Raw genomic sequence first — 7,871 nt, forward strand, 5'->3', positions numbered from 1 at the left:
TAGACATTCAGCTGTTGCAGAAATACACGCATTGCAATGTAAAGCTATCGGGTCATTAGGATTTGATGCGGAAGAAATGTGTGTCACCTGAGCATCAGACGCAGGTGTTCCTGGTCACCAATAACGTCGTACTTCAGGGAGAAACCAGGTGACCCAGTGCACCATCCACTGAGTAGTAATTAAAGTGTTCCTGATGACACAGCAAAGACAAAACTGAGAAAACACTTTTCCTTCACAACACTACACACACACACACACGTGCACACACACACGCACACACACCAGACACAATGCTACAACAAGCACACACGCACACACATGTGCACACACCAGACACACACAATAACACTTTTAATTAGCTCACTCTGTTTCTACTGTATTTGTCTGCTGTGTGTGCCTCGTTATTGTTTTAGTCCTGACAGCCTTACTAACTGCAGCTTCTAGTGGCTCTATGTCCAGTCCCTGTTGTTATGTTGCTTTGTGGGTATTCAGTAACACATTAATCACCAAAACCCAACAATAGTTATCATAAATGTATCATTGTATGTCCACAGACACCACATTCTACTGCAAGCATTGGTATCAGCCTTACCTTGCCCAGGAAGTGTCTCCTGTAGATCTTGGCAGTGGTGTTACACTCCAGCTTGGTGCGTGTGGTGGGGGACAGGGGCTGGATCTGCTCATAGTCACCAGGGTCCCTCAGCTCGTGATTGGTGCCCTCGATCCAGTAGCCCCCGAACTGCGGCAGCAGGATGAGAGGGAAGGGGCTCTTTCTGCCCAGCACCTGGAACACAGGTTGCAGAGTCAACCTACAGTGACACCGCATGTTATTTGTCTTTATTGGTGAATATGTGCAGGTGGCAGTTATGTGTTGACATTGCTGCTGGGGGTCTGACCTCATGGACACTGGGGTAGGGGATGTAATCCTCCTCAGTCTGCAGAAGGAACAAAAACACAAACACTTCAGGGGACTCTCTCTCTCTCTCTCTCTCTCTCTCTCTCTCTCTCTCTCTCTCTCTACTGATGGACATTACATGACTGCATGATACTGGTCTGTGCATCTCATACTGTAGTCTGAATGGATGGATTACTCTGAATATATAATTATGTGGCTAGCTCTCTACCAGGGTTAGCAATATTGTTTCCCGGGTACAGACACCCAAAGTGGAATACCGGCATAGGCTAACTAGCTATGATGTAAGGGGCTTTTGATGTAACTCATGACCTAATAAAGAGATGGCTTCATGGCTATCTAATCAACCCCCAATCTGCTGGTTATATTGTATACAGTATGTATACAGCAGGCTGCAGGGACAGTGCTGATACAATATAACTCTCTGGCTACTCTCAGTATATTATATAAGTGTATTGTACTCATATAATATGGTGTGTTGGCGCATACAGAATATTTAACTGTGTAAGTCTAGAGAGGGTGATCTAATAGCAGAACTAGGTATTCTAACTCATGGTTGACAGTCTATGTTGCAGTCCTGTGTTTGAGGTTGTCAGCAGGCAGATAGGGAGAGATACAGGGAGATGGGAGACAATGAAGGTAGTGTGTGTTCAAGGTCTCCCGACCAAGACAGGGGGTCGTACTTTCAGTGGGGAGGAAAGGTACATCTCTGCTCATCCATCCTGTTACCCTGAGAGAGAGGAGAGAGAGAGAGAGAGAGAGAGAGAGAGAGAGAGACAGAGAGAGAGAGAGAGAGAGAGAGAGAGAGAGAGAGAGAGAGAGAGAGAGAGAGAGAGAGAGAGAGAGAGAGAGAGAGAGAGAGAGAAAGAAAGAATGAAAGAAAAATAGACAGAAAGGATAATTAGCACACAGCAACAGTACAGATACACAAGACAGCTCCTGCTGCATTACAAACCCTGGTCATGAATCAGATTGATATCCTTACCACTGATAGAAAATGCATAATCACACCGACTGCTTCAACACAAAAAGCCCAGTACACATACTGTATACACAGCGGGCAAAACACAGCAGATGCAAGAAACATATCAGTGGATGTACAGTGTGCTGTTAGGGAGAGAGACTGAGACAAGGGTATCATTCCAGAAACTATGTGAAGAAGTGTCAAACGGGCAGCCAGTGAGTAGATAGATTAAATACCAAGGATAGTGTGTGTGTGTGGGCGAACATGTGTACGCATGCGTGTGTGTATGGAATGGATAGATACCAGGTCTCTAACATCACATAAGTGGGTATGTGAAAGCTAGCTGATACTGTCTGTCTGTTGTGATAAAACAGGGTAAGCACTGCTGTGTATTTGGTCCTGCATGATGTGTGTGATTATGGAGAGATGGCATTCCTAGAGCACCTGATAAAAAACACTATTTTGGATTCTCATTTTCAAACAAATACATTCTTATATGAAAAAAAGAAAGAATCTAAGCCAGAATATCAATTATTCCTTGTTCTCTTACAAGGGAAATATGTATCTGTTGATGTTTGACATTGTATGTAGACGCTCTCTTACCATCTAACTATTACAGTACATCTCTGACTCATTCAGACTGAGTAAGAGAGAGCCATTTGTTCCCTTGATTTTGATAAGTATTATCAAAAACATTCTTTCCCTATGATGTGCTCTCATCCTCTACTGACATTGTTTCCTACAGCCGAGGGCGCAGAGTTAGTGTGGTTTGAAAGAAAGATAGCTAGCAGCATGGCTGGATTATTAGGAGAGTATTGTTATGACAGTGGTCAACCATCCACAGGCAGCTGCACCTGCCTCCACCTGGTCTCCTGGCCTTTAGTCCAGAGCAGAGAGAAGACAAGCCAGCAGAGGGGCACGGCAACACTATCATCTCATAGAGATGAATTCACTGGTTAGTGTCAACACAGCCTGGCTTGGAGAAGTTAGGAAGCCAGAGGAGGGCTAAATCCCATCTTACCTGCATCTTCTCAATCATTTCAAATAGGTCTGTGGTCTGGAGAGGGGAAAGTGAGATGAAGGGTTGATTAAGCTCTGTTGTAGTGTTGTAGTGTTTGTGGTGGATGTCTTCCCCAATGGTAGAATACAGATGGAGTGTGAAAGCAATGGTTCAGACATTTTTTCTGCAGCACTTGTTTTCAATAGAACTGTTAATTTGTTATACAGTTGTTGTTGTCCTTTATTGCTTTATAGACCATCTGTTCTTGTGGAAATAAACAGGCCAAATCTTATCTCCTCAGAACAGCAGAAAGTCTCTTCAATACAATAATTACATGACCGAGAACTGTGTCAGTTGACTTTTAGCTCTAATAAACCTTGGTGTAGTGTGATTCACACCATACGTTCTCTGACAATGGAACAATTGAACATTTACATTAATGTATTTGAGTTACTTAATTGCTTGTCCACTATTTTTCCTCCATGCTATTTTATCTCTGTGGCAGTGAGCAACCAGAGTTGCCATGGCAAAGCATGCCAACTCCTGTCTCAGCCAATCTACAATATCTCATCAATCATTTACTAAAGACTTCCTGTCTCCCTATTTCACACGCTGAGGAGTTTGTACAAGTCATCTCAGATATTTCTGCATTATTCAGTTGATCAGCGTTGGCATTTAGAGGCACCTTCATAGGCTTCAGAATACCACTAAGGTGCAGCTGACTGTTTGTGTACAGTACAAGATTGTCCCAGTGTTCAGTGAGTAAAGTCCTCCACCATATGCAAACAAGAGTCTGCCTCAAACCCTAAAGACAAACACCCATGGCTTCCAATAGCATATATGCAGGTATTCCATAAAAATGACCTGGCTTGTTAAAATGTTAAGGAATCATCATGGTCTGTATAAATACAACTTCTATGTCAATGAAAAGCCTTCTGTACCTTAAGAACAATTCATAACAGAAGGATCATCAGAAATAACCCCCAGTCACTTCATCAACTTAATGAAATCGTAAGACAACCACCACTACAGCAACATGCATTCCCATCCACAATACTTCTGACCTCAATTTGAACTGGCAATGAACCAAGCCTCCTATCCCTGAAATGGGCCATGAAAGAGGTCTTTGAAATTAATATACCACTGGTCCCAATCCTCCTCCCCAACTAATTCCGTTTATGTGAGGGTTGAGCGCAAAAGCTCCCCCTGGTTTGAGTCAAACTCCAGTCCCCCAGGCAGTCTGGCTACCACCGCCAATCTCTCCCCCAGATCCAGGTCCAACAATCAGCTGTACTTACTTTGCTGGTTCTCCTCGACTGTCCCAACACCACCTGCGCAACAGCACCAAGGTGGACCGGATGACTTTTAGCCATTCTATAAACCATTGGTTAAGAAGGCATACAATAGATCCTTCACAGAAGCAGTGTGTCAGGTGTTAGCAGAGCACATCGCCAGGAGGGTTCTTGCTAAGCTTCCGACGGATGTCTAGATTCCACTGTGTGGCGTTGCAGAGTGCAGCAATTATACATCCATGATTGACAGACACTCACATCAGAGGTAATCCACAGCTGTGTGTATCCACGCAGGCTTCGCTAGCAGTGTTTGCGTATGTGCCTGTGTGTGAGTGGCTGTGAAGTGATCCTCTTTAGTACCTTTGTGTATCTGGGAAGTCGAGAGGTTGGCAGTACATTCCAAAAGAGCACAGCTAGTTGCACCCCCCCACTCACCCCCCCGTGTGTCTGCCTGGCACAGAGCCAAAGGCTGAGCATGGTCCTCTGGCTCTACGCTTCGTTCTCAAACAAGTCCCTACAGCCCTCCTCTGCCCAGCACAGAGCCAAGGGCACACGTGGGGCCGCACTCGCACAATATCACCACGGGCCTCCGGGGGTTTAGAGCTACATAAAACAAATCACTGAGGGGCAAAAGAAAGAATAGAGTATGCGTAACAGAGAGAAGGAGACCAAGACGGAAACCTTGGAGATCTCGTCCCTCAGAGTGTCTGACGGTACGTGCGGTCAGGCTGTCGTTGTGGGGTCAGGCCAGTTCAGGTGTCAGTGTCAACCTCTCATCAAGGGCAGTAACACGTCTGTTATTAGAGGGAGTCTTGATGACTCCTCTCTAGCAGCCCTGTCAGCTGCTACTCCAGATACCCACCCAGCTCAGCTCATTAAAACATTGTGCACTACAGTACTCCAGCACTTTTAATGGGCTCAGTCCACTAGACAGAGTATCTTTTCAAGCCTCTCTCCCCCTTTGTGAGATTTGTTATTATCTGGAGTCTCTGTATGGTTCACTTAGATGTAGTTTAATGTTCCTGCTCTATGATGTGGTAGATGGATAACTTTATGTGACAGACATCCACTTTGTTCTCCAGTATTTATGGTCTGCCCTAGCTAAAATTATAAATAATATATAAAGACAGTCCCTTTTCCTATGTTATCAGGTTGAAACATCCCAGTGAAATTTAATTTTGTTATATTTCATAATGATTCTAGGAGCTGAAAAATACGAATGACTAATTTCCTAACTAATAACCTAGGCGTTTGTCTGGAATGCATCATTCAAGGTTTCCGGTGTCAACTGACCAATAATTCCAACAATACAATCTCCAAGAGCATCAAGGCTGGGGGAAAAATCATATTTCGTTGATCTAATTATCTGGTCTTCAGGAGTCCTGTGTCATGTGCTGCATTTTCTAGCCAACCATGAGGCTTTGTGTGCGTGTGAGCATGTGTGTGTGTGTGTTTTTGTGAGTTCTTGCTTGTGTATGCTTATACATGCATGAGAGTCATATGCTCTGAGTTTCAAGTCTCTGACCTCGGTATGCTTTCTTATTTCACTAGTTATCACCAGCTCCAATGTCTTCTCTGACTCGGTCCTCTGCCAGTACCCTGGAGGTAGTGGTGACGTAAATGCACACTCTATTGGGGGTTTGAGGTAGACAGCTATAGTCTAATCCAATGGAAAGTGATCACAAAGGCTGATGGGGTTTTAACCAGATTGGCTTGATTCTTCTAGGTTTATGATTAAAGAGAGCTCTCAGTTCCACTCCAGTCTAGTAAATCTCTATTCCCTACTTCCTCAACCCATACCTTTCAGATGAAAGTATCTTGGCTTCAAATGAATCTAGTCTTTGCAACCAGTCACAACAAGAGATGTGTTCTAACTGCAGTTTTGGAGCAACCTGTTCTGCATCTGTCATGATATTCGGTTCATATTTTGGGAATAATTACTCAATGTCACCCATATAATGTGACACGATCCAATTACCAAGATCTCAGTTAATCTCTTCCTGTTCTCTGAATTTCACTCTATCGCCAGAGTCAGATTGCAGTAAGACTAAGCTCTGAGGAAGTATGAGAGACCCTAACAAAGCCTTCTGATATCACTGTGATGGTCCCCTTTTAACCACCCTCATCAACTCAATTCAGTTGAAAAGCTTCTGGATAACTAGGGGCTCAAAACACCTAAAGGCAGAAATGATTCAAACTAGAACATTTCACCTTCACAATTTTAATTCCCACAGTCTAGTAGTCATCATAGCAATTGGTCATTAAAATTAATTTCTCTATTCAGAATTTGCCATTGCTTTTATCCATAGAGTTTATAAATGATTATGACATGGATGTTGTGTTCTTCTCACATCAGCCCACACCACTGTGGAAGAGGAGCAGAAGTATGGTCTCAAATGTATCTGTGCAAATCAGTTGTGTCCCAGTCATTTTGAAACACAACTCTACGATTTTCCCAGCGATAACTGTCTCCTATGCACAGAAAGAGCAAAGCTAATGAGTTAAGCAAGGACAGAGGAGCAGCCTGTTAGATTTACAACAAGGAATGTGTTGATAGTGCAAGAAAACACTATGAGAGCCATGTCAAGATGCACAACTAAGGCTTTTCCATACTTTACGTTTGTTCAATTGGGGAAAAACACTGCTTCCCTAAAGTTTTTGTGCAGGACATTTGGAAAAGCAGCAGTGCAAGATTGACACCTAGTCTTTAGAATAAGCAGAGGAACAGAACTGGACTGTAAGTATATCAACAGACAGACAGATAGACCAACAGACAGACTGACAGACTGACAAACAAGGAGGCAAGCAGACAGACAAACCAGTATAGAATACAGAACTGTATTGTAAGTATATCAACAGACAGACAGACAGACAGACAGACAGACCGACAGACAGAGAGACAGCCAGGCAGGCAGGCAGGCAGGCAGGCATGCATGTAGACAGACATGCAGACAGACAGACAGACAGACAGACAGACAGGCATAACACTTCATCTAAAATATCAGGCAGAGAACCCACTGTAAAAGCCTAAGGTCTAATACACAAACCAAAAGCCCTTTCTTCTTCTGTTGTCCTACCTTGAGGAACGGAGGCGCGGTGTGCGGGGCTGGGGGCTGGAACAGTGGAGGCTCTAGTGTGGTCGTGACTCGGGGCTCACCCCCATCCTGTTTCCTACACAAGAAACCCAAACACAAGAAGTGATCAGAACACATCACACACACGGAGATGACAAGAGAGGAGAGTCACCGCTGTGAACTTCTGTCTTGGCATCAAAAGGAACCAACCTTTTACAGGGCACTAGTGTGCTAAGAAGCATTGCCACTGCCTAAGGAACGCACTTAGGTTCAATGAGCAACATGAAAAGGCTGACTAATCCTTTTCCTCCTTCCCATCTCTGTCCACCTCCAGCAACTGTTTCAACAGAGGGTTATTATTAAATATGAAATGATTCAGTGACAAAAGGCATACAGATTGTGTTACATGTAATGCTAAATATGGATTGGGAGGATGCCAGGGAGCTCAAAAGGTGACTTTCAATGATCTTCAGTAAATAGGAATAGAACATAAGAATATAGCAAAAACAAACAGAATACGTAAATATCAACTGATTAATTTCTCTTGAAAAAACTGACTTGAAAAATCCTCCCAATGTATGTTTCCCTAACCACGCAGACACTCAGGAAATATCACCCTGGGATCTGG

At 43.7% G+C, this 7,871-nt stretch overlaps 1 pseudogene; it reads right to left on the reverse strand.

Annotated features, from left to right (window-relative positions):
* Nucleotides 1–83: 83 nt before the first annotated feature.
* On the reverse strand, nt 84–7,485 carry LOC136945296 (rap1 GTPase-activating protein 1-like; annotated as a pseudogene).
* Between the last annotated feature and the right edge of the window lie 386 nt (nt 7,486–7,871).

Source organism: Osmerus mordax, chromosome 7 (genome assembly GCF_038355195.1).
Source record: "Osmerus mordax isolate fOsmMor3 chromosome 7, fOsmMor3.pri, whole genome shotgun sequence".
Taxonomy (NCBI): Eukaryota; Metazoa; Chordata; class Actinopteri; order Osmeriformes; family Osmeridae; genus Osmerus; species Osmerus mordax.